Source organism: Toxorhynchites rutilus, chromosome 3, assembly GCF_029784135.1.
Source record: "Toxorhynchites rutilus septentrionalis strain SRP chromosome 3, ASM2978413v1, whole genome shotgun sequence".
NCBI lineage: Eukaryota > Metazoa > Arthropoda > Insecta > Diptera > Culicidae > Toxorhynchites > Toxorhynchites rutilus.
In genome coordinates, this window is record NC_073746.1 from 196,473,945 (window position 1) to 196,500,858 (window position 26,914).

Genomic DNA, 26,914 nt, shown 5'->3' on the forward strand with positions numbered 1-26,914 from the left:
TAGGACTATACAAAGGGGCAGCTTTTGTTAAATATATATTTTAAATATATTGTTTTATTTTCTTCTCCTACGTAAATACCTTCCCATCTACCTGAAAAATGGAATAGTTTACTGTTTACTCTTTATGAACATGTTGATGGTTCTGAAAAGAACCTTTGGTGTTGTGTTTTTGTTATCACTCGATATTCCTATCTTGTTCGGTTAAACCTTCCTGTTTAGCTATTGCGTTTGCCACTCGCCATAGCTTTCACAGTTGAAAAATTTCTTCCCATCCAGCTTGTGACATGTTGTTCAGTAAATTACATTTAATGCCACGTGCCGGAGAAACACTTTGCCACTCACTGAAACTAATTATTGCCATGATGAGCGCCGAACCGAAGCTGCTCTGTTCTTGATGCGGGTTTTCTGATTGTCGTGAGCAGCATTGCAAGCCAACTCGAGCACTCCGACGGCCGAAACTCTATAATCGCTGTTAGCTATACTGGTGCTCCGGCACCAATCCGTTCAGCCTAGTTACCCTTGCGGAGCAATCAGTGAATGCGACCAACAGGGAACTGGAGACCTGCACGGTTCGAGTGAGACTTTGCCTTTCCCTTAACTTGTCCTCCTTTGTTACGTCCACGATGTCGATGCCGTACAACCACACGGGTTTACGGTTTGAAAGAAAATAAGATATTTTTTTGGGGTCCGCGTGTTTTATACTCTAGCGGTACACACTCACAGGATAGAGACAAATCGGCAGACTCAGCCAGAGGGGCGAGTCCAACGAGACGAACGAATGAGCGTTAAAAGGGAGCGATGGCAAAAAAATACATTCATTACGATTTGTTCGCTCGTTGGATTCACATGCAGGCTAAAAAGGGTCCTTTTCAGGATCACACAATTATCTTCAATCTAAAGGGTTTATTGTTTTGTTATCACTCGATATCCCAATCTTGTTCGGCTAAACCTTTCTGTTTAGCGATTGCGTTTGCCACTCGCCACAGCTTTCACAGTTGGAAAATTTCTTCTCATCCAGCTTTGTGACATGTTGTACAGTAAATCACATTCAATGCGACGTGTCAAAGCGCCACTCAGTGTCGCATTGGAGGCGATTTTAACCTGTAATTGAACATTTGCGATGACAGTGGTACAGTGTCGACTTTCAATGTGGGGTCATAATTTGGATCTCTAGGTTTACAAAAATTTCCAACTAAATAAGTCGCATTACATGTCCGTCCAATTAGCTAAATGTCGAACTAATTGTAAATTACTGTATTTTCAATCTGGAAACAATTCAAGAATTGGTGAAAATTTAATAATCAGGAAAGTCCCCAACTATCAATAAGCTCAGAACAACTGCCAAATTCACATACTCATCAGATCCTGGCAAACAAATTATGAAAAAATCAATTTGTGTTTTATTATTATTTTGGATAATGTTTTAGAAAGCATTGAACTGTATTTCCTAAACTCTTTTTTGGAAGGTTTAATGGCCCTGAAAAGCGCCTTGTTTTATGGAATGGTTCCAATATAGAAAACTTAGTACTCGTGGTTTTGAAAAAAACCCATTTCGAACGCCCTTGATGCCGCCTTGTTCTGGATTTGCCACCAAAGCAGTTTGTACAAAGAACAAACTTTTTTCTTCTGCTACCTGCTGCCGTTCTGCGATTGCGTTTGCCACTCGCCACTCGCTGCAACTACCTGTTGTCTTGATGTCCACCGAACCGAATGTGTTCTGTTCCGAATGCGGGTTTTCTTATCATCGCGAGCAGCTTTGCCAGCTAACTCGATCACTTCGGCGGCCGAAACTATATAACGTCGGCTAGGTGGACTGGTACTAACGCGCTCGGCCTAGCTACCCTTGCAGGGAACTCCAGATCAACACGGTTCGAGCGGGATTTTGCCTTTCCCTTTACTTTTCCTCCTTTACCATGTCCAGACATGGCTGCTTGGGTTGTTTTGTTGATGTGTTGTGATGCGAACCGATGTGGTGTACGGTTTAAATGAGAATGATCGTTACGGCAGCGGAGCGGGGATTTTTAAGCTGACTGGCTGACTCGAGAATTACGCATGTGTGAGACTGCGACCAATGTTTCGTTCATTTTTTTCTTTTTCCTTTCCAATCGTGGTTCATTCTATTTCGCTGCTGCTCTGGTTGCATGTTTTGGTCGGTTCGATTTGAGGAGCACAAAATGGACCAATCAAAAATGGGCACATAGTGCATTTTGACAATGCTTGACATTTCACAATTATTCAATTATTTATCTCAAGAAAAATTAAATGTTATTCGTTATGATAGATGCGTAGATATATTTCCTATCATTTGATGCAAACACCTTTGCGATCTATTGAGAAAAGCTCGAGTTATAAGCGTTCCAAATCTTGCATTTTTTCCTACTTGTTCAGTGCCTAGATTTCCATTTCACCCCCTATATCTTCCGGTTAGACGTAGTCCTACGTCAAAATCAGCCGGGTGCTATGATTGATGCTAGGATCGTTAGCAAAATCTCAAGCAGAACTGTCAGTGGGATATCCTGTTCATGTGAAAACAAAGGGAAAATGTCAGTGATGTCAGTTCAATAGGGGTTCTCTAAAGACGTCACCCAGGTGGTAAAAATAGCATGACTAAAACATTGAGATCCTTGAGATCAGCAAGTACATTAACGTTGGATCGACGTTTTGCTAATACTAAAGGGTGTGTCACATCAAATTGCATCACGGAAAAAACGCGGTAGAAATTTAATTTTTAGGAATTATATCTTCAGCTTTCGCTTATAATCAGATATGAGTGTATAGATCACGTTGGCCATGCTTCACTGTCAATTTTTCGTAAATTTGGAAAAAATGTCGTCGAACGAAAAAGAGCGTCGTGAATTAATCCTGTGCACTCATTTCGAGAATCCGGAGTTGTCACATCGGGACATCGGTAAGATGCTGGGAATCGTCCAATCCACGGTCAGCAGAGTACTAAAACGATACTTCGAGAACCTAACCATCGACCGGAAGGTGAAGAACGGCAAAAATGGATGCTCCGTCAGTGAAAAAGATCACAAGCGCGTAGTTAAGCAGTTTAGACGTGATTCGAGAAGTTCGGTCCGGGATGTCGCCAATAAGCTGAATTTGTCAAGTTCATTCGTCCAGCGGACCAAGCAGCGGGAGGGCCTGCGTACATACAAGGTTCAGAAGGCTCCTAACCGCGACGAAAGGCAAAACATGGTGGGGAAGACGCGAGCCCGGAAGCTGTACACCGAAATGCTGACGAAGCCGCATTGCCTGGTAATGGACGACGAAACCTACGTCAAAGCGGACTTTCGTCAGCTGCCAGGCCTGTTGTTCTTCTCCGCAGAGGACAAATTCAGCGTTCCGGAGGAGATTCGCAAGCAGAAACTATTCAAGTTTGCCAAAAAGTACATGGTGTGGCAAGCGATCTGCTCTTGCGGAAAGCGGAGCGCCCCCTTCGTGATGACCGGCACGGTAAACGGGCAGGTTTACCTTAAGGAGTGCCTACAGAAGCGCTTACTACCACTGTTGAAGCAGCACGATGGCCCGACCATCTTCTGGCCGGATCTCGCTTCGTGCCACTATTCAAAGGACGTGTTGGAGTGGTACGAAGCCAACGGGGTCACCTTCGTGCCAAAGGAAATGAACCCGCCCAACGCCCCGGAGCTTCGCCCAATAGAGAAATATTGGGCGATTATGAAGCAGGCCCTCCGGAAGAACCCAAAAGTTGTCAAATCGGAGGCGGACTTCAAGAGAAAATGGATTTCTGTTCAAAAAAAACTACAACCTGACGTTGTACAGAACCTTATGGACGGGGTAAAGAGGAAGGTGCGAGCATACGGGCTTGGGCTCGAAGTATGAATAAAAAGAAAATGCCAAAAGTTGTTTAATAGTTTTTATTTTACTGTCTAAAATTTTCAAAAGGATCGGTCTACTGGGCGAATTTCTACAGCGTTTTTTTCCGTGATGCAATTTGATGGGACACACCCTTTAGTTCCAATTAATTGAGACATCTTCGTAGAGCAAAGTTTTCTCTATCTCTTGAAATAGCCGATATAGCGCCTTTTTTCTAAGTTACGTTAGGGTCACCATGAAAAAAACTGTATTTTTGCTCTAACTTTCATACTTCAAATTTTACATGCATTAGGGTAACCATGAAAAAATTCGGTTTTTGACGTAGGACTACGTCTAACCGGAAGATATAGGGGGTGAAATGGAAATCTAGGCACTGAACAAGTAGGAAAAAATGCAAGATTTGGAACGCTTATAACTCGAGCATTTCTCAATAGATCGCAAAAGTTTTTGCATCAATTGATAGGAAATATATCTACGCATCTATCATAACGAATAACATTTCATTTTTCTTGAGATAAATAATTGAATAATTGTGAAATATCAAGCATTGTCAAAATGCACTATGTGCCCATTTTTGATTGGTCCATTTTGTGCTCCTCAAATCGTACCGACCAAAACGGGCAACCAGAGCAGCAGCGAAATAGAATGAAGCACGATTGGAAAGGAAAAAGAAAAAAATGAACGAAACATTGGTCGCAGTCTCACACATGCGTAATTCTCGAGCCAGCCAGTCAGCTTAAAAATCCCCGCTCCGCTGCCGTAAGGATCATTCTCATCCAAACCGTACACCACATCGGTTCGCATCACAACACATCAACAAACCAACCCAAGCAGCCATGTCTGGACATGGTAAAGGAGGAAAAGTGAAGGGAAAGGCAAAATCACGCTCGAACCGTGTTGATCTGGAGTTCCCCGCAAGGGTAGCTAGGCCGAGCGCGTTAGTACCAGTGCACCAGTCCACCTAGCCGGCGTTATATAGTTTCGGCCGCCGAAGTGATCGAGTTAGCTGGCAAAGCTGCTCGCGACGATAAGAAAACCCGCATTCGGTTCGGTTGATGTCCACCGAACCGAACACATTCGGTTCGGTGGACATCAAGACAACAGGCAGTTGCAGCGAGTGGCGAGTGGCAAACGCAATCGCAAAACGGCATCAGGTAGCAGAAGAAAAAAGTTTGTTCTTTATACAAACTGCTTTGGTGGAAAATCCAGAACAAGGCGGCATGAGGGCTTTCGAATAGTTTTTTTTCAAAACCACGAGTACAAAGTTTTCTAAATTGGAACCATTCCATAAAACAAGGCGCTTTTCAGGGCCATTAAACCTTCCAAAAAAGAGTTTAGAAAATACAGTTCAATGCTTTCTAAAACATTATCCAAAATAATAATAAACCACAAATTGATTTTTTCATAATTTGTTTGCCAGGATCTGATGAGTATGTGAATTTGGCAGTTGCTCTGAGCTTATTGATAGTTGGGAACTTTCCAGATTATTCAATTTTCACCAATTCTTAAATTGTTTCCAGATTGAAAGTACAGTAATTTACAATTAGTTCGACATTTAGCTAATTGGACGGACATGTAATGCGACTTATTTAGTTGGACATTTTTGTAAACATAGAGATCCAAATTATGACCCCACATTGAAAGTCGACACTGTACCACTGTCATCGCAAATGTTCAATTACAGGTTAAAATCGTCTCCAATGCGACACTGAGTGGCGCTTCGGCACGTCGCATTGAATGTAATTTACTGTACAACATGTCACAAAGCTGGATGGGAAGAAATTTTCCAACTGTGAAAGCTGTGGCGAGTGGCAACAAATCGCTAAACAGGAAGGTTTAGCCGAACAAGATGGGGATATCGAGTGATAACAAAACAATGAACTCTTTAGATTGAAGATAATTTTGTGATCCTGAAAAGGACCCTTTTTAGCCTGCATGTGAATCCAACGAGCGAACAAATCATAATGAATGTATTTTTTTGCCATCGCTCCCTTTTAACGCTCATTCGTTCGTCTCGTTGGACTCGCCTCTTTGGCTGAGTCTGCCGATTTGTCTCTATCCTGTGAGTGTGTACCGCTAGAGTATAAAACACGCGGACCCCAGAAAAATATCTTATTTTCTTTCAAACCGTAAACCCGTGTGGTTGTACGGCATCGGCATCGTGGACGTAACAAAGGAGGACAAGTTAAGGGAAAGGCAAAGTCTCACTCGAACCGTGCAGGTCTCCAGTTCCCTGTTGGTCGCATTCACTGATTGCTCCGCAAGGGTAACTAGGCCGAACGGATTGGTGCTGGAGCACCAGTATACCTAACAGCGATTATAGAGTTTCGGCCGTCGGAGTGCTCGAGTTGGCTTGCAAAGCTGCTCACGACAATCAGAAAACCCGCATCAAGAACAGAGCATTAAATGTAATTTACTGAACAACATGTCACAAGCTGGATGGGAAGAAATTTTCCAACTGTGAAAGCTGTGGCGAGTGGCAAACGCAATAGCTAAACAGGAAGGTTTAACCGAACAAGATGGGAATATCGAGTGATAACAAAAACACAACACCAAAGGTTCTTTTCAGAACCATCAACATATTCATAAAGAGTAAACAGTAAACTAATCCATTTACAGGTAGATAGGTAGGTATTCACGTAGGAGAAGAAAATATAACAATATATTTAAAATATATATTTAACAAAAGCTGTCCCCTTTGTATAGTCCTACGTCACTCCGGTTATGTCCCTGACATTACCCACCCGTCTTTTTACTCTAACTTTAATATTTAAAATTTTACATCTAAACTATCTTCGTACGACTTTTAGAGCTTATGAATACCAACATTTTGCGATGCAGAATTCGTCAATATCTTAATCCTGTTCAAAGTTATTGATGGGTTTTCACCCAAAAACTCATGATTTCATTTTTTTTAATTTACTCAAATACAAAAAATAACATGTCTTTGAAAATCGCATATTATATAGAGTGAAATTTGTTCTTTCAAATTCCGTCAACAAACATTTTTTATGTTTGCCCTAGAAAGAATGGCAAGCAATTAAAGAGAGCATTTTTTTGGGAAGAAACATCAATAACTTTGAGTGAAGTTGAGATATTGACAAGTTCTGCGTCGAAAAATGTTTGTATTAGTATGTTCTAAAAGTCAGTTTGTATGTAGAATTTGAAATATAAAAGTTAGAGCAAAAAGAACTGTTTTTTTTTCATGGTGACCCTAACGTAACTTAGAAAAAAGGCGCTAAATCGGTTATTTCGAGAGATAGAAAAAACTTTGTTCTACAAAGATATCTCAAATAACTGAGACTACAACATTGTCGTACTATGTTTACCTCTATCTATAAAGATAAGAAAGTTATATTTTTTATTTCATCGAAAATTTTGATCATGAAAATGAGCGCTTTATCATAGTAACAACTTTGTCGAAGACAGTTTTTGTCTAGAGAATAACTGTCGGGATCTTAATGCGAATTTCCACTTAAATGCATTTCCTGGACCATTGTGCATTGGTTGCGCGCTCGCTTAGTAAGCGCTCGATCGTGAGTTCAAAACTCAGGGCCCTCATTGACCATCTTTGTGTTGCTACAGAATAACTACGTCCACGCAACAATCATCAGCGATGGAGATCGATCCACGGTCGAAATAAGATCGATTCATACATACAACTGCTCTGCTCTGCAAGACACATCGGGCTGCTGTTCCATTCATAACTCAACAATGATCATAACAACTGTCTCCGCTGACCGGTGGCCTAACTGGATATTGAAAGAACATAAGGAATACTCTTACGCCTAATTGGTTACTATGTAAATGTACCATATGCAATGGAATAGAAGGAATACTATTACGCCGAAAAATGGCAACTGTATAATGTGCTAATTATAGATATGATAAACATGTGACATGTGCACGATTTAAATTCGGCTCTGTCACAGCTAAAACGCTAATGAGCCCAAAATAAACAAATGGGATAAAACAAATAATTTTGGGTTGGACTAGCAGCAGAAGAAATTATCAGAACAATGGACAGCGAAAGGCAGATCATTTCAAAGGATATTTGTCGCAGTTTTTCGTGGAGCTGATCAAACAAATGAGTAAAAGATTCGATTTTGATGATTCGAAGCTCAAGTCTACGGCAATGTTAAATCCCAGTAACTTTTCCAATTTGACTAGCATTAACGTTGTGTTAGAAGCGTTTCCAGGATTCTACAATGGGAATGTACAAGATGTGGAGAATTAACTCTGTAGCCTAAGAATAAAATTACACCTTACATAATTTGTAAGGTGGCTCGAAAATTTAAAAAATGATAGTATGCATATGTATGATTCAAAAAACAGGAAGTGGGTTATATCTGTGGTATAACCGCAAAGGTGACGTAGGACTATCGGTGATTTAGTGATCATTTGTTTTTAGTTGCATCTGAATCAATTCTGAATGAATGAATAAATGAAAATTTGGGGGACTTCGAAAACGAGAGCGTTTCGTTGAAGGCACAATATTCAGCAAAAGAAGCAATCACACGAAAGTTGTATAATACATAATACATTGCTTGTATTGTGATATGATTTGTATTCCATTTCCAATAGACAAAATATCTGTTGCATCAAATCAGTCTACATAATTTTTGCCTTCGCACAACACCCATTTCTCGTTTGAGAAATTGTTGAGTAAACATCATTTGCCAGTGCGCGTAGAGCGAGAATTCCTTTTTTTATATTCATTTCACCTCTAATAAATTTCCGAAAGACGTGGTTTTACGTTGATCGCACTTGATTTAAAAATCACAAAACCAAATGTATTTGGTGGCAGTATTATATGAATAGAAAACATAATACATCCAGGTTTGTTTACGCGTTTTTTTTGCGTGATTTTTTTCACGCGGATTGTCCAATCAATTAAGCGATCAGAGCAATATCACATCTCCCCCTCAGCTCACATTTTTCTCTCATGTTCCCTCAGAGCATATTACGGAAATTAGTGCTTGTAACGGAGCTTAGCGCTTAATGCCGCACCTCATCACGATTCTTACGTGGATTTTGTGTTGTACAAATGTACAAATCACAAGAGAATCTTCTAGCAACAGCAGATGACCTAATTCGTGAGAAAACCGAACCAGAGACCAACGACATTTAAATAAACTCTTTCGCTTGATTTTTTTTTCAATTCCCAGGGGAACTGGCAGATTATTTTTCAGCAACGATAACCACCAGTGGTTAATGCTAACTCGATAACAACCTGTTCATTGCAGTTGATTGAAAAATCACAAAACCAAATGTATTTGGTTGCAGAGTTATATTATAACTCTTTCGCATGAATGTATTCTTCAATTCCAAGGGGAACTGGTAGATTATTTTTCAGCAACAATGACATCTTCCCGGAATCTTCTCGATGCTGGATGGCAACGAAAATAGTTCCGCGTGTGTATGTGTGTTTGTGATGGCTGCTCCGATGTCTCAAGCGGAACCGTTTGTGGCATCACTGTCCTTCTGATGGATTCCCTTCTGGCCTAAGGTGCCCAAACAGGCTCTTGGTGACACCGTTCATCAGCGCTATCATGATAAACGAAGTTAGTTTCACCACAACAGCGACAACATGCTCCAATCGCTGTTCAATTATAACTGAGTGGATCTCCGAGTGGCGCTCGCTTATACACCGATTGATGATTTCAATAGCCTGTTTTGAAATTAATTTTAAGGCTACTGAAACAAGTTTTTTTGGAAAGGAAAAGTAACAAGTATATAACGCGTAGACATTTTATCTTTCAAATGAAGTGTTTATCTTACCATTTCGTTCGGTTGTTTAGGAGCTATTAACGCTTAAAATCTCGGTTTCCGGCGTAACGCATTCGTTTTCGATTTTACACCCCGGTATAGAAATGGAAGACGTAGTCCTACGTCAAAAACTATGCATAAGCGTCATCAAACACACGAAATACTTGCAAATGAAAATATAGTATTTGTAGTAAATAAAAGAGTATTTTTCAATGGTAATATTTTTTTTCTACAACGAATATTTTCAACTGAAAACTGAACATTCAAAATGCTCGAACATGTAATTTATAGCGAATTCGTTTTCGAAACTGGATTGGTTCCAAACTGACTCTGTAATAAAAAAACATTTTCACGGGTTCACGAATGAGGTGGTTTGTTGGTATGCGTTTTGTATAATGTCTACGTCTGGTGGCGATATTAGTGCTTGGGAGGTAAATTATTCTCTATTTTCCAAAACAATACTCGAAACTTGACAGTTCAGTATAGTTGCATTGGTGAACCCGAGTGCGAACCCGTGTAACATCTCAGTGCGAACCCAACAGCTTTCGGGTTGAACCTAGTGCGAAACTAGGTTGAAACTGTGTGAATAAACAAACATTTTAACAACAAACAAACATTTTTTGAACTGGGATTGAAACTGATCAAAACCGGTTCGCTATTATATGAGAGACATTACGCCAGAGAAAATCGAATATACTCAACCCGCAGAAATTCGAAAGTATCGATACTTTTGGAACAGATTTCGTATGTAATTCAAGTCGAACAGAATTTTGTCGCTAGCTCTATTTTGCTATTATAGATTCCGAGCAAATTGGTTGCATCGACCAAGTAAAAGCTATCGAAACAACTGTCATAATTTTTCGAACTGTTTGGTTTACTTGTTTTTTATTTTGGAAATATTTTCATTTAAGCATCGGGTCGATCATTTTCTATCGATGCAGAATTACATAATACGAGATTTTGCTAAGTGTGGTAGGGTGTGATTCTTTTTAAAGCTTCAACTTTCAGGTTTTAGAATATTTTACATTCTAGTTTCTGTCTTGGTATGTGTTAAACAATTATTCAGTCAGCTTTCATTCGATCCCTAGAACTGTAAGACTTTCGACTACATTTAAAGTTTCGATAGAATGAAAAATTATTCTTTCGTCTTTAATGATGAATATTTCATGATATGATCAATAGCAATCGCACCGCAAAACGAAACAAAAACCCTTAACAAATCCTGTACAATGTTCATTTGTTTACGAAAAAGGTTATTGTAATTTTCTGCCTCGATTTTAAAATTTACTTATTGCATGTCTTGTTTTAGAAGTTGTAATGTAAGGAAGTAAACTTTTAGCCTAATGTATTATAAAGCTCCTGAGAACGTTTCATATTGATACTTTCAGCAATTTTTCCTAGCCGAGCGGTCAAAGTTTTGAGTCGATTAGAGTACCATACTTCTTCTTTCTTCGTTCTTTTGTTAAAGGTGATTCTAATCTTTCGATTCATTTGCCTAACATGTGCTCAACATGGTACGTAAATAGAACCTTGCATTAGTTCCGTTTGAAGCAACGAAATATACACACTAGGGTGGCAGCGAAAATGGTCATGCCAAATTTCAAAAACCGATCATGTACATTTTGTTTATTGGCCCAAAAAAATTATCTGTGCAAAGTTTCAGCTCGATCGGACAAGATTTAGGGGTGCCTCAAAGCGCTCAAAGTTTCGATTTTTTGATCCTCGAAAATCTTCCAAGGTGGGAGTAAAGGAAATTTGGAAAATCGATTCTTTTTTTCGATGCCAAATGACTTAAAAATGCATGAAACGTCGATGTCTGGTGTCATCTCGAAAAAAAAATGTTGCCCAAAAATCGACCTTCTGGCTAAGTCCCAGAAGGTGAGGCAATGAAGGCATGGAAAAAAAATTATCGAATTTAAAGAACCGACCATGTACATTTTGTTTATTGGTCCAAAAAAAAATGACCTGTGTAAAATTTCAGCTCAATCGGACATGATTCAAGATGATACCAGATCTCGGCGTTTCATGCATTTTTAAGTCGTTTGGCATCGAAAAAAGTTTCGATTTTCCAAATTTCCATATTTTCGAGGAACGAAAAATCTAAATTTTGAGCGCTTTGAGGCACCCCTAAATCATGTCCGATCGAGCTGAAACTTTGCACAGATCATTTTTTTGGACCAATAAACAAAATGTACATGGTCGGTTTTTGAAATTCGATGATGAAATTTTTCCCATACATCCATTGCCACTATAATATACACTCACTGTTACGGACTCAGCCAGCTAATTAGATCAGAGCTTGAAGTGCGATCAGGCGCAATAAACAATTATAAACAAAATAATCAAATAGCAAATTAGTGGCGCAACGCGCATTTGAAATAATCAATGCCGCCAGCTCTAACCACGCGTCTTTCTTTTCCTACCTTGTATAACCAGATGAGAGAATAATCAAATTTGTAGCGCAAAGGGCGCTCTTGAAATCAATGGAAAGTAAAGAAGGAAACCACAAAGACAACGCATTAGGCAAAATGAATATTTCGCTGGCGATTAGCCAGATGTTTCGCACTCGAATCTTCTTCGTAGTAAACATATTTTACAAGACCGAAGCGAGAGTTGGACAAATAAAATAGAACTCTAAGGGATAGTGCGCTAGGCAAAGGATGATGACCATAAAAATGTTGAGGTCAGCCCATCAGCCCAGGCCAGGGAAGAATGATTTGGAAAAATGTTTAATTTGAATAAGACCCGAGGCGACAGCGCCGTATGGGCCACCCGAAAGGTGATAGGAATATATGCTTAGGTCTCGTCCTTTTCGCGTACGGAATGAACGCGGAGGGGAAAGAAGAAATAAACAAATGGTTAGTGGAATTCTACGCGGTGGCGTAGAGATAATAATAGAGATTGGAAAATTCACACACCACAATCAAGGAGACAGATAACTGTGGTAGGAAAAGGGAGATATTTTCTCTCCCTTTTAGATTTAGGCTGGGTAAGAATTTCGCGTATATACATTCGGGATTCTTGTCTAGAAGACTTGTTCAAATCGTCAATAACAACAGTTCACAGTTAATTCAGACAAAGTCATGAATCAAGTGTTCAATCCGAAACCATTCCTAGCGTTGGCAACCAGGCGCCACGCAATCAAAGGTAAAAAACAAGTATTCTTATCAACATTAACATTAACACCATCTTCCATGATAATCCCTTCCATTTATTCTGTCAACTCCAATGTTTGTATTTTGAGAAAATAAAAGTTGCTGGAAAAATATCTGTCCTTTCTTACATACGTGGGTCGTATAATAACTATTGCATTGTTTGGGGTATTTTTTTTCTTATATAGTCTCCTTTTGACTTAATTACTTCGTCCAACGCTACTCTCGTTTGTTTATTCCTACCGAATTATAGGATTTGTCCAAGTCTGAAAAATAGCAATCCGTTTATGCAATCACCTCCTAGTTTAAAAAAACGACAACTGCTGAGACGTGACCAGTTACGTTGTATGTAGTGATCTCCGATAATCATTCGATTAATCAAATACTCCCTAGATAAATCGATTATTAATCGAACGAATACTGCGCAACCAATAATCGAAACGAACGAATAATTTACGTCGATTAATCGATCCAAACCCAGAAAGAAAAAAATGTACGACTGCTGCGGTTTTATCCTGAAAATCAATCATTATTTTTGACGCTCCCCTAAACTCGTAAACGTAGCTCAACGACACTTAACTATTTGATCGCCCGTCACCGTCACCTGGGTGTATTTAATGGGAGGCCCCGTCACTCAGATGTGGATGACACTTTTCTCGTTCAATTTGAATAGAATTTTCAAACGGAATTTGATAGAATAAGAACTTAAATGTAAATATGGGATGTGTAGAATAATCGAAAAATCAAAAACATAAAAAATATAGTTCTTATACTATACTTTTAAATGGTTTTTTTAGCACTAGCTGACCCGGCAAACTTCGTCCGGCCCAACATTTGTTTTTTGTTATCAATACCTTCAAACATTCACGTTTTTTACTAAGCGCAAGTTCATGGGTCAAACCGCAGAACTGTTCATTGATTGATCTTCTAATCGACCCCGTTGAATTTACCTTTTACAGGGTTTTCCATTTCGGGCTTCCGAAAGTATACAGCCCTGTGTTGACAACCGTTTGACATAGCTGTCAACCAAAGCGTCATATCGTTAGTTGGATGTCTGCCATTTTACAATATGGATCGTTTTAGCATCGCACAACGTGTTTTGTTAAATTATACTATAAAAATGATGAAAAACCGGCAAATGTTTTTCGAGCATTACGGACGGAATTTGGGCGTCATGGACGGGCTACAGAGCACACAATCACTAATGTAGTGCGTAAATTCGAACAAACTGGATCCGTAGCGGATATTGTGAAACCTGTGCGTCATCGTAATGTGCGTTTGGCCGAAAATATTGCTGCTGTTGCTGCCAGTGTGGAGGATGACCCGAATGTTTCGATTCCAGGGCGTGCTCAGCAATTGGGCTTGTCAAACACATCATTGTGGCGAATTTTGCATTTGGACTTGCACCTACATCCATATAAAGTCCAACTGGTACAAAAATTAGAGCGTGGTGACCATGGAATGCGTCGGGCATACGTCGATTGGGTGAACGAACAACAGCAGCAAAATGCTGAATTTTCGCATCAAATTTTCTTCAGCGATGAGGCACATTCCGAGCTCGGTGGCTATGTGAACACCCAAAATTTCCGTATATGGAGCTCAGAAAATCCACACGTGATTGTTGAGAGGCCATTGCATCCGCCAAAAGTCACTGTTTGGTGCGCATTATGGTCTGGTGGAGTCATCGGGCCGTATCTCTTTGAAAATGAGGACGGCGAGACGGTAACTGTGAATGGTGAGCGCTATGGCCGCATGATAACCAATTTTTTTTTGCCACAAATTGAAGATATGGATACGGATGACATGTGATTTCAGCAGGACGGCGCCACGTGCCACACAACACGACCGAACATGGCCATATTGCGAACGAAATTTGGTGGCGGATAATTTCGCGTTTTGGTGATGCCAATTGGCCGTCCAGATCATGTGATTTGAACCCACTAGACTTTTTTTTGTGGGGTTATGCGTAAGACCGTGTCTATGCCAACTCTCCGCAAACTCTTGAACATTTGAAAGACAACATTCGTGAAGTTATGACCGAGATACCGCCCCATATGTGCCGAAAAGTCATCGAAAATTACCTGTTCCGGATCAAGGTGTGCGAGGAAGCCCTAGGTGGACATTTGAATGATGTTGTATTTCACACATAATGGCATAAACCAAACTTTAATTTGAAATAAAAGTTTCATCGAAATTCGAATTCTAAGTGTGTTTTATTTCAATTTACTTTCGGAATTTAAAATTGGAAAACCCTGTACTTTAAAATTACTAGTACTTCTTCCAAAACTCATCAATATTCTACCAATTATTTTCTGACACAATTCTGGTTCAAGATTTTTCAACCACTTGCAAATAACATGTTTCTCCGTTACATGGAATAAATGTTTGGTACAGAAAATATGATAGAATAAAAACAACCCTAAATCGGTCAATTCCTTCCTCGAGTTTTGCTCTTATCAACATATTTGGCAAACCATTTTTATTGGTATAGATAGAATAAGATAACGATTGATTGATTGATTATTTGATTTATTTCAGTCGGCTTTAACCTTTCAGGTCATTCGCCGTCTATCGAAAAATATTGATATTACAAATGTATACAATGTTATTACATGAAGTGGTGAAAAATAAACGAAACATTGAACAACTTTAAACTTCTGTAGTGAACGCAACCGCTCCAGATGTGTAGCATGCTTACTGCGCAGATTATCTCGTCCGTTTCTTTTCTTCCTCGTAGCCGTGGCAGATTGTAAATTGCAGTACGCCGGATACACTAGAGTGTGTGGCATTTGTGTCATTGGTATATGATAATTCTGAAAAATCGCAAAGGAACAGTATGCGTATGCATTAAAAGGATTAAGATCGTACTCACCCGGGCTGCCCCAGCAGCACCTGCCGCCGGAGGCTCTTCAGCTGAAGTCGGAACCTCTCCGATCAGGGGTGCTACGGGGGAAGTGCGTGCTTAAATTTCCCAGAACAAGTCTTTCAGGAACGACAATAGAACCTCCTCACGAACAGGGTCATTGCTGAGAACATCCCTAATTGATGTTGACAGCTGATAATGTTCTCGCAGATCATGATACTCCACGCAGTTGATTAATATGTGTTCAACTGTTAATCTAGTGTCGCATGTTGTACAAATTAGAGGATCACATCGAGTGATCGTGTGAGCATGGGTCACCCTTGTGTGTCTCACACGCAGTCTGGACAGGACCCTCTGCTCCCGTCTGTTGTCCCTGTCGTTCCATCGAGTCAAATCGCCTTTAACCTTGCTTAACAAGTCGATGCAGCTCCTCCAGTGTCACGTAAAATGAACGATAGCTTCATTTTTAAAATTTTTAAAGATGTCGGCCGCAGGAACGGTGTCCGTCGCGAAGGCCTGTGCCGACCTACCACCTGCCGCCAGTGTGTCCGCTTGTTCGTTGTCTCGGATGTTGCTGTGACCGGAAACCCAACACAAAGTTGTCGTCGGCGCGCAGTTCAGCTCTATTGCCAGAATGAATGGGTGCCGTAACCCACCCGCCTCCAGGGCTGAGAGCACCGAAAGTGAATCGGTGAAAATGACAACTGGAATATGAGCTGGGACACGACGTACAGCATGCGCTATGGCCATCGCCTCCGCAGAAAAAACCGAGCATAACTTCGGCATTTTGAAGCATAAGCCTCCTCCGATGCCGCTGATTCCAATGCCGACCGAATCGTTGTATTTGGATCCATCAGTGAACACTCGCATGTGGTGAGGGAATCTCGTGTTCACCAGTTTCGCGAACTTCGCTGTTGCCGCGGTAGAGCTAGGGTTTGCCCCCAGTGACGATGCCAAGCTGGTGTCGATACTGATCCTTCTCTCGAACCACGGGCGTTTGCATACGCGGTGCAGTCGAGCAAGCTTAGGGAAATCAGTTCCAGCGAAACTACGATGAATCTCTTTGGTGATCTGGAGCAGTACGCAATCATGTCTCGTGGTTTTTTCCAGGAAACTGAGAGCCCGTTTTATAATCGTCACTGCAACGATCCAGCGAAAAGGGAGAACCCCTGCCTCAACGCAAGCATCTGTCGCCGGGGTACCGGGCAAAAGATTTGAACAGAGTCTCACCGATCTGTTGTAAAGTGGAGCAAGTACACTTATCAGACCACTTCTATTGGTGCACGTTGCTTCCACCCCATAGAATATGCCACTATTGATAAGAGCTCTGCTAATATTTAGCCCGGTATGTCTGTTCCACTTTGGATGACGCGAGCTGATGGTACGTAACAGTCTTAAGCGACTTTCGCATTCTCGTTTAATCCTGCGAAAGTGCGGTATGAAAGAGAATTTCCGGTCGATGGTCACACCAAGCACTTTTGGTTCACGTCTGAACGGGATGTTAATGCTTCCCAGTTTCAACGGAACACCTGTGGCGACATGGTGTGAGTTGCAGCAGTGTGTTATCGCACACTTTTCTGCAGCAATCGAGAACCCAACCGATTCAGCCCAGCGTCCAATCGCGCTTATCGCTGTTTGCATTTTCCTACGGACTGGACGAACATTCATTCCGGACACAACGATGACAATGTCGTCGGCATACACAAAGACGTACACATCTCTTGGTAAACACTGAAATACGGAATTGACATTAACCAGGAACAGTGTTACAGCAAGCGCGGAGCCCTGAGGAACACCATTCACCTCCAGAAACTCGTCCGACTAGCATCCTCCAATCCCAACTCTGAACATGCGGTCAGCTAGATAATCCTGTAGGAAGAGACCGAGCCTACCTTCAACGCCCCAATCACGAAGTTGACGAAGGACTCCCACACGCCAGACGGAATTGTACGCCTTCGCAATATCGAGGATGCCTATGTCGACGTGATTGCCTGAATCGACGGCGCGCCATATAGTATCGCCTAATGAACCCAAATAACCACTAGTACCAAAACCCTGACGAAAAGCGAACTGCCGGTTGTCCAAATATTTGCCGTCTTCCAGGAACTGCATCAGTCTACTGTTCACCATACGTTCCATGATTTTTCCTACGCAAGGTAGTAGACTAATGGGGCGAAAATCGCTGGGAGACCTTGTCTGCGTTTTCTTGGGAATGGGAATGACTAATGCAGTTTTCCACTTTGTCGGGATTCTACCGTTGTTCCAAATTTGGTTGTACAGGTCCAGCAGAGCCCTCTTTCCTTCTATCGGAAGGTGTTTTAAGAGTTGGTAGCTGATGTTGTCCATTCCCGGTGAACTGCCTTTGGCCCTCAAAAGGGCGTAATGCAGTTCAGCTCCAGCAAATGGTATGTTGTATACCTGCGCAGAATCGGGCGGGAAGACGATGGGAAATTGTCGTTCTATTCTTCGTTTTCGTTCAAGAAAGCGCGCAGGGAGAGCAGTGTCGGCGGATAGCGAGGCAAAAAATACTCCCATCCGGTTCGCGGTCTCAATCGGGTTTGTGATGACAACATTGTTATCTACGATGGTGAAGCCAGTGCTTCTTCTTTTCCCGGATAGTGCATTCACTCGTCTCCAGAGTCCAGTGGTCGATGAATCTGGGGAAATTCCGTCGAGAAATGCTTCCCAGCTATTCTTTTTTGCCACTAGGATGGCCGCCCTGGCCAAGTTTCTCACACGGCGAAAGTCTTCCAATTTCGCGGTGTAATCGCGATGATTCGTTGGGATTCTGCGAAGAGCCCGAAGGGCCTTACGACGAGATTTGATGGCTGTTTTCACCTCTGGGCACCACTAGTGGACAGCTCTCTTCGGAGGGGAACCACTTGTGCGAGGAATATGGTCGTTCGCGAACGATGATACTCTCGAACTCGTCAGATGAAATCCCTCGATCCATCACACTCAGGGTCAACTCGCTTGCTATTCCACGTTCATAGCCATTCCAGTCAGCTTTTTCATATATCCACCTTCGTCTTCGGGTAGTGGCTGGGGGGGCAACGGCCGTGTCCCACAATTATGGGATAGGGATCACTGTGGCACTTATCTGGAAATGTTGACCAGCTAAGTGAATCAACTATTTGATGAGAGGAGATAGAGAGGTCAATGACTGATGTTGATCGACCCCGTGAGAAAGTGATGTTGCCATCGTTCAAAATTATCGCGTTCCGACTCTCTACAATGTCCGCGATTTTCAGCCCCCTTCGGCTGTCTCTGGCAGATCCCCATAGCGTATGATGTGCATTGAAGTCACCCAGAAGTAAGAATTGTGAGTCAATCTGGTCTATCAAATTGTTAAGCATGGCGCAGAAATTAGGCTGGTTTTGCGGTACATAGATTGATACAACCGTAATAACTGCCGGGACCAATATCTTCCTGGCAACTGCAATCAGTTCGGTGTCCAGTAGTACGGGGGTGGACGGGATATCAGAACGGACCGCAATACCAACAGACTGGAAAATGTTCTCCCCGATTGCCGCCTCCCACGAATAGCGATTACCGAACCAACTCGACGGGTTCGTGTCGCCACGAATATGCGTCTCTTGCAGTGCCAAGCAGAACGGATCTGTGCGTGCAATGATGTTCTGCAAGTCCCCAAGGTTATTACGGAGGCCATTCAGGTTCCACTGAATGGCGAGCGTGATGTTTGCAGTCCTGCTGGTATTGGACGATGTTGACGAATGCTCTGGGGAAACGTGAGCAGAGACAGTGGACGTGTTCGAATTATATGAACAAGAGGAACTTACCCGGGAATAACCCGGGTTCCCCGCAGCACCTGCCGCCGGAGGCTCATCATTTGAAAACGGTACTTCACCGGACAGGGATGCTGCGGGGGCGGGTGTTGCGTGTGTTTCGTTTCTCGTTGCACTTGTGATTTCCTCTCGGCAACATCGGGTCGACGTGTGCAAACAAAAAGGGTCGTTAGGATGAACGACTAGGATTGGTGACTCTGCTGGCATAGATTCTGTTGCTCTGACGTTTACTGCTGCTGCTGCTTGATGTACTGGAAACAAACGGACAAGGCCACCAGTTGTGTTCATGGAGGTATTGAATGGGGGTGAACTTACCCGGAAGCAACCCGGGATCCCCGCAGCACCGCCGGAGGCTCATCGTTAGAAGTCGGAACATCCCCGAACAGGGATGCTGCGGGGACGGGCATTATGTTGACTACACTCGATGTTTATTTCTGAGTTGGGATAGTTGTTGTTGATTCGTTGGGTTCATTCGTTAGGTAAACATTTACTTTGGTTGTACTGGATTGTGGTATTGTTTGTTGCTGTGCGTATGTTGTATGTTGCGATATTCGATTGCCGGCCGCAGAGGTGGTTTCACCATCAACGGGTTGAAGCAGGACGTCCCGGATGGATTCACCTTCCTGCTGCGCTTCTCTACGAAGTGATGGTGGTACTCCACATTCCCATCCCTCAAACCGGTTGCTTGTGTTATTACGTTGCATGTTTGTGTTGGTTGTAGTATGGGGTTTGGACTTTGGCGTAAGGTTATTGCTGTTTCGTCTTTCCATTATTGGGTCGATTAGGAGATTTGAACAACTCTTGACTGGTTTCGGAATCGGTTAGATCCACTTCTTCCATTGCAATGTGGTTGGATGCTTGTCTGGTCATGATTGGGCTTCTTGAGTTGTTGGATACTTTTTTTGGAGGTGACATGCCTGATGTTTGTTGTTGCGTATGAGAAGGGTGTTGTATTGTTCCTCGTTTTGATTTCTTCCTGATTCCTTCGAGCTCTGGCTCACTAGACTGCGAGTTCGACCGTGATCTACTTTGGAGCGAGGCATCGATGAATTTTTTTCATTTTTTGACTTTGCTGTTCTAGTTTCTCAATTCTCGTGTCTCTGTCTCGGATAAGTTGTAGTAACTCGTTGATTTTGTGGTCCTTCTCCTTGTTCTGTTCAATGATGATGTTCATTTTCTCTTCTACCGCTTGTTTTTGTTTTAATTCCTTTTCGAGTTTAGAGATTTCCTCCTGTTTCTCTTTCACTTGGTTTGCCAGAGCATTAAATCTGGCATGGTCAAGTCGAGGCTGAGCAGCTACCTGTGCATAACTGTTATTTCCAGCCGCAACACGTTTTCTCGCGTCCGCGTACGAGAGATTGTGGTCTATTTTCGTGCGGATCACTGCGACTTCGGTTTTATAAATCTCACATTGACGGCTAATATTTTTGTTTCTGTTTACGTCGCGCGGTGATTAAACATATGATATCGCCGGGTGGCAGAGCACTAATTTCGACAATTTCAGGTGGCTGAGCCCGGCATTCGAAATAAAAACGATGTACACTTTTGGATTTAAAATAGCTTAGCAGAACAACCGATCGGTATGGAGGCTCTACATGAACTGAAGAAGATAACGATATTTCGTTAGCGCAAACATCAAATGGACTAACAACGTTTGTCACTATGCAATTGTAGAACATAAGGGAATTTAATTTTCCGAATCTTCCCTTTTTCCTTCAGAGTTATCCGAAAATTTTCAATTGTCATGTTAGATTGGAATAATTGTGGTTGAAAAATGTGTAACATTTTTATGGGACCCCCCTCCATTTCAGAGGAGGGAGAGGTGTCATACCATCATAGAAACATTTCTTATACCATAAAACCCTCACATGCCAAATTGTGCTTGATTAGTTCTCGAGTTATGCAGAAGTTTGTATTTCATTAGTATGGCAGCTTCCCTTAGAGAGGGGGAGGAGTGTATTCATCATAGAAACGTTTCGTGCCCCCTAATACCTTCACATGCCAAATTTGGCTCCATTTTCTTGATTAATTCTCGAGTTATGCAGAAATTTGTGTTTCATTTCTACGGCAGACCCCCCCCCTTCTTAGAAAGTTGGGAGGAGTGTTGAACCACCTTACAGATGTTTCTTGCCCCGTGAACCTTCACATGCCAAATTTGGTTCCGTTTGCTTAATTAGTCCTTGAATTATGCAGAAATGTATGGTTCATCTGTATGGCAGTCCCCCACCTGCCCTCAGAGAGAGGGGAGGAGTGTCTATTCACCATAGAAACGTTTCGTGTCCCCTAAAACCTTCGTATGCCAAATTTGGCTCCATTTACATGATTAGTTTTCGAGTAATGCAGAAATTTGTGTTTTATTTGTATGGCAGCCCGCCTTTACAGAGGGGGGAGGAGTGTCTAACTACTATAGAAACATTTATTGCACCCTAAAACCTCCATATTTGTTTTCCAAAATATATATTTTATTAAGGCACATGTGGCGATAGCCAGAAGGGGCCGGGAGTCCAATATTTTGACAATTTTTGTCTTACAACTATGTTAGTTATATGTAACGGATTACTCGCGGTTGGCTCGTGGTTAGTATTACAAAGATTCTCATAATTGGGATGTTGCAGTCTCCAGTACTATGTATGTGTGGCAGACACGGGATACTACCTATTTCCTTCCATTGATCAGCGACGCCCCCCTAGTCTGTACCTCATATCAATTGTGGTGCATCTCTCTTGACTCGAGGAATCCAGGGTAGAATGGTACAATCTTCAGCTCGTGTAGAGTTTTCATGAGCGGTACAACCTTTGGCTCTTGTTGAATGTTCAATGGCCTGCACAACCTTCGACCCGTGTATCTGTAAAGAGTATGTGTATGTATTGCCGCGACTAAGTAAAAGTTTATCGATTGGATAGGAGGGATATGATACAGGAATACAACGGAGGGAACATCATTAAACGTTGACATCGGCGTTTTCTGAGGAACAGGTATAGATGAAGCAGAAGATCAGGATCACGACTACCTAAGATATCTCGGACGGGGATATCCGATTATCTGCCTAGTGCCCTCAATGCAATCTAACCACCATGAAAACATTTATTGCACCCTAAAACCTCCATATGCCTAATTTGGTTTTATTTGCTTGAATAGTTCTCGAGCAATGCAGAAATTTGTGTTTCATTTGTATGGCAGCCTCCCCTCAAAGAAGGGGAATGGGTCTCAAACTATCACGAAAACCTTCCCCGGTCCCAAAAACCCCTACATACCATTTTTCATGTCGATCGGTTCAGTAGTTTTCGAGTCCATAAGAATCAGACAGACAGACAGACATAAATCCATTTTTATATATATAGATGACCTATTGTCTATATGTTAGTATGTTTATCTGTAGGGTTATTGTTTGTTTGTTTATCTTCGTCGAAAAAAAGTTATAGGAGGTTGTGTTCAAGACACGACCGCATTGTTGACGTAGAACTACGCTATAGTTTAATTCAAGTCGCTTGTCTATAACTGCGGATATTATTTTATAATGCTACGAAAATTTTGAAATAACCATTCTACCAGTTTGGTCGCCCTGAAATGTCTTTTTTATTGCAGAATCATTTGACGATAACTGTCTGATGATTCATTTTTGTTTTCGCAGAACAATACATGCTTGAGATATGCGCAGCTGTCATGCTTAGTGGAGGAAGTTTTTCTACTGGCAAGCGAAACCAAATCACATACAAAATTTCAGAACGACATTTACTTTCTTGGTGACAAAATAAACGAAATAAACTCTATCTGTTAATCTCAACAACCTCGAAAAAAAGCACTGCTTCATTATGATCAAGATTCGCGCAAATGCAATCCTAGTTGGAAGCAGTTTCGCGACTGACACGCGAGCCCAAATAAATTAATAACTTAATATAACTAATTGAATAACTTGGTATTCCCACGCACACACAAATATCCATATATCGATGGATTTAAGCAACTAAATATATACACACTTATCTCCGTTTTGTGCTCTTCTCAACAGAAGCCCTTTCTGTTGATATTGCCAGTCTAGATTAGCTTAGCTGTCATCCTTTGTGGAGAGAGTTTTCCTACCATCATGCGAAACCAAATCACTGATAAAATTCCAGAACATTAATTTTTTTGGTGAGCTGACGATAGCCTAGCTTGATGATTCCCCACACAATTGTGTAGCTGATAACATTAATGCAATGGCGTCAGTTTGATGCAATGAATGCAATGCCAGAGACATCAACGAGTAAGTAATTTAGTCGCGTCCACCACTCAATCCGAAACGAAGACATGTGATGACGCAAAACAAGGAAGAACAAGCGATATTCATTGCTTTGAATACAGAACGACACTGAAAGTTTGGCTTCCTTCCTCGCTTGAGACTTTGAACTTCTTCAGTTCATTCGTCTCTAACCTTAAAAAAAGCCCTTGAAAACATTATCCATTATATTATATTACTAAAATGCCCTTGAAAACATTATCCATTATATTACTCCTCAACCCCCATTGCCTTGAGAAAGGCATTTGATCCCTCGCCGTCCAGCTCGCCCAGCAACAATGTTGTTCAATCGGTTTCCTCACGAAGAATGAAAGTTTGCTTCAGCGAGATCCACTGTTTATACTTCAGGTAAATATTCCCCTTCGTTCTTCTTCTTTTCCTTTGGAGATATTTTCATATGACGATTTCCCCTTCGTTGCTCGTCGATAAGTTGCTCGTTATTGACAGCTCTGTTCGGGAAAGCACACAAATGGACAGAACAAATGTATGAGGAAATGGAAATGCTTCCAATTTTAACCATAGACAGGATATGGGATTGTAATGTATAGCATATCAAACAAATCTTAGGGAATTTCCGATTCGTTTGGTATGTAAATCGCCAAAATCCGTTTGCGGAAAAAATAGTTATTAACGTTAACTTTATTTCATAAAAACGTGACCTATTTTCTGATTTGGCACCCTTAATGTAAGACGTAGTTCTACGTCAAAAAAGCGTACAGATATAATTAATTACTAAAGGTAATTAATTATATCTGTACGCTTTTTATATATTACTGTATTATATTATCAGGCACGTAGCGTAACCGACACGGCACGTTTCATGCAAGACAAATATTATTGCGTGTGTTTCAAATGTGTATGCGTATATATAGCGGAACGGCTCCGGACGTACGCAGCACGTTTCAGACAAATGCATGAAGGAATTCTCGAAAAGAATATTTTGCCGGTGCCGGGCACGAACTACACGGGCGAGTAGCACCATACATACAAATCAAACGTCGAAGTTCGTGGTATGGGTGCGTTCGTCGCTCTTCGGTGCGACATCGGTTCAATCACCAGTAGCATTTCTCCGCTCCGTCTGCGCTGCCGGTCCGTACAGAGAAGTTGCTATGCCCGATGATATGAATACATCATGTATTTGTCTGCCGGTGTCGGTACGTGCCGTTTACGCTACGTGCTGGATAATATAAAACCGCCTTAAGTCTAAGCATATACACATACTTTGATATACCAAAGTCAAACATATAAGACACTTCGTTGAACTTGCTACAACAGACGGATTGTTCATACCATAGGTGGTGCGGTGATTCGATCGGCGGATAAACTCTGATTGCCGCGTCACTCGAAGAGGTGCGTTGAAACGTAGTTTCGCTAATATGTCTGAACAATCGATGCGATCTGTCAAGACGTCAAAGACGAGTAATCGCTGAAGAAGCACTCGTCTACTTGCTAATGCTCGCACACTGACGAAAAACGGTGGTAATTGATCTAGTCCAGGTCCTTTTGATCCGTCGATGGATTGCAGCTTAAGCAGGACTTCGTGTACTGAAAAATTAATCCGAGACACGTTCACATCGAACTGCGGAATACTATTCAGGTAACTTTCAGTCAAAGGGTGTGAGTTATTACTTGACACACTTTGAAAAAAGGACGAAAACAGATTCGCTGAGTCCTGCGAATCTGAGTCCTGATGGCAACGGTTCCCCGGTAGCGCATGTTTTGAGGTATAACTTTCGTCGTTTTTCGATCGTTCACGTAGTTCCAGAATGATTTCAGGTCCGCCTTCATGAATGTAGCCGCGAAAACATATTGCGTTCAGAGAGTTGTATTGGGCCTCAGCTTCACGCATTTCTGTTTTTCGTTGCTCACCCCTGCATTTGAAAAACCGTTTCCTTGCTTTACGAAGTCGATTTCGAAGATTACGGAGCTCCACATTCCACCAGGGCTGGTTTTTGTGAGTCATTCTCACACGTTTTCTCAACGGCACACTTGTTTGAATGATTCCAAAGAGCTTATCGTAAAATCGGCAACTGCTTCGTCCACTGATCCTATTCGAAGGAATTGCTCCCAATCGACTTGCTGAATTTTCTTATTGAGTGCAGTCAGATCACACCGATGAAAGTCAAAGCGTTCAATGTTTTGTTCTATAAACTGGTGCACAACATCGAGTCTTAAAACGATAGGTTTGTGATGTCGATCCACATTCAACAGCGGCAATGATGGTTCGAAATATCTGCGCTGGTTATGCTACTAGTAAAAACAGGAAGTGGGTTATATCTATGGTATAACCGCAAGGGTGACGTAGGACTATCGTTGATTTAGAGATCATTTGTATGAAGTTGAATCTGAATTCATTCTGAATGAATGAATATTTGGAGAACTTCGAAAACGAGAGCGTTACGTTGGAGGCACAAGGTTTTATGCATCCAATATTGGATACGGAAATATCCTACTGATGGGGAAGAATAATCTTCAGAAGCTATCCTGTTGATTGCGATTGATTGAAAAATCACAAAACCTAATGTATTTGGTCACAGTGTTACATGGATAGAAAACATTAAAATAAACTCTTTCATATGAATGTAATTTTAAATTCCCAGAGGAACTGGCAGATTATTTTCAGTAACGATTAGATATTTCCACATTTTCCTCGATACTGGAAGCCCACCAGTGGTTAATGCTAACTCGATAACCATATGTTTATTTTTTTTTTTTTATAAATTCGTTTATTTTTACAGGCTCAGTTACATAAGTTTAAAGGAGCCGAAATCTTAAATATATTTTTAAAACTATATATATGAACAATTTTCTTAAATTTATGGTTAGTAATGTGGGAAACCGATTACTCGTGGTGGACTCGAGATTAAAAGGGTGACATTTTCTCAGGAAAAGGATGGGGTATAAGGAAATTATTACAATGTTGATAATCACACACACTCAATTCTTAAATCTATTCGTACATCAGTTGTGAATTTACATTTCATTCTTCTGTTTATAGCAAGCGGACCAATTACTCACAAAGGAAGAAATGGAGGGTATAAGGATATAAGGATAATCACACGCGAACATCGATAGATTTAAGGAAAACATATATTTGGGACATGTAATCAAGGTCTAACCGAGCCAACACATCTCTCACCGGCACATTGGGCTGCCTTCCTCTAGCCCGAAGGGAGTTCTCTAAATTCGATCTGGCAACAAGATACACCTC

At 41.5% G+C, this 26,914-nt stretch overlaps 1 protein-coding gene across 6 annotated transcripts in view; it reads right to left on the minus strand.

The window, feature by feature from the left end:
- The window catches only part of LOC129779526 (liprin-alpha-1), a 458,998-nt gene that overhangs the window by 314,200 nt on the left and 117,884 nt on the right, over positions 1 to 26,914 (minus strand). The gene's annotated exons all lie outside the window — the stretch shown is intronic.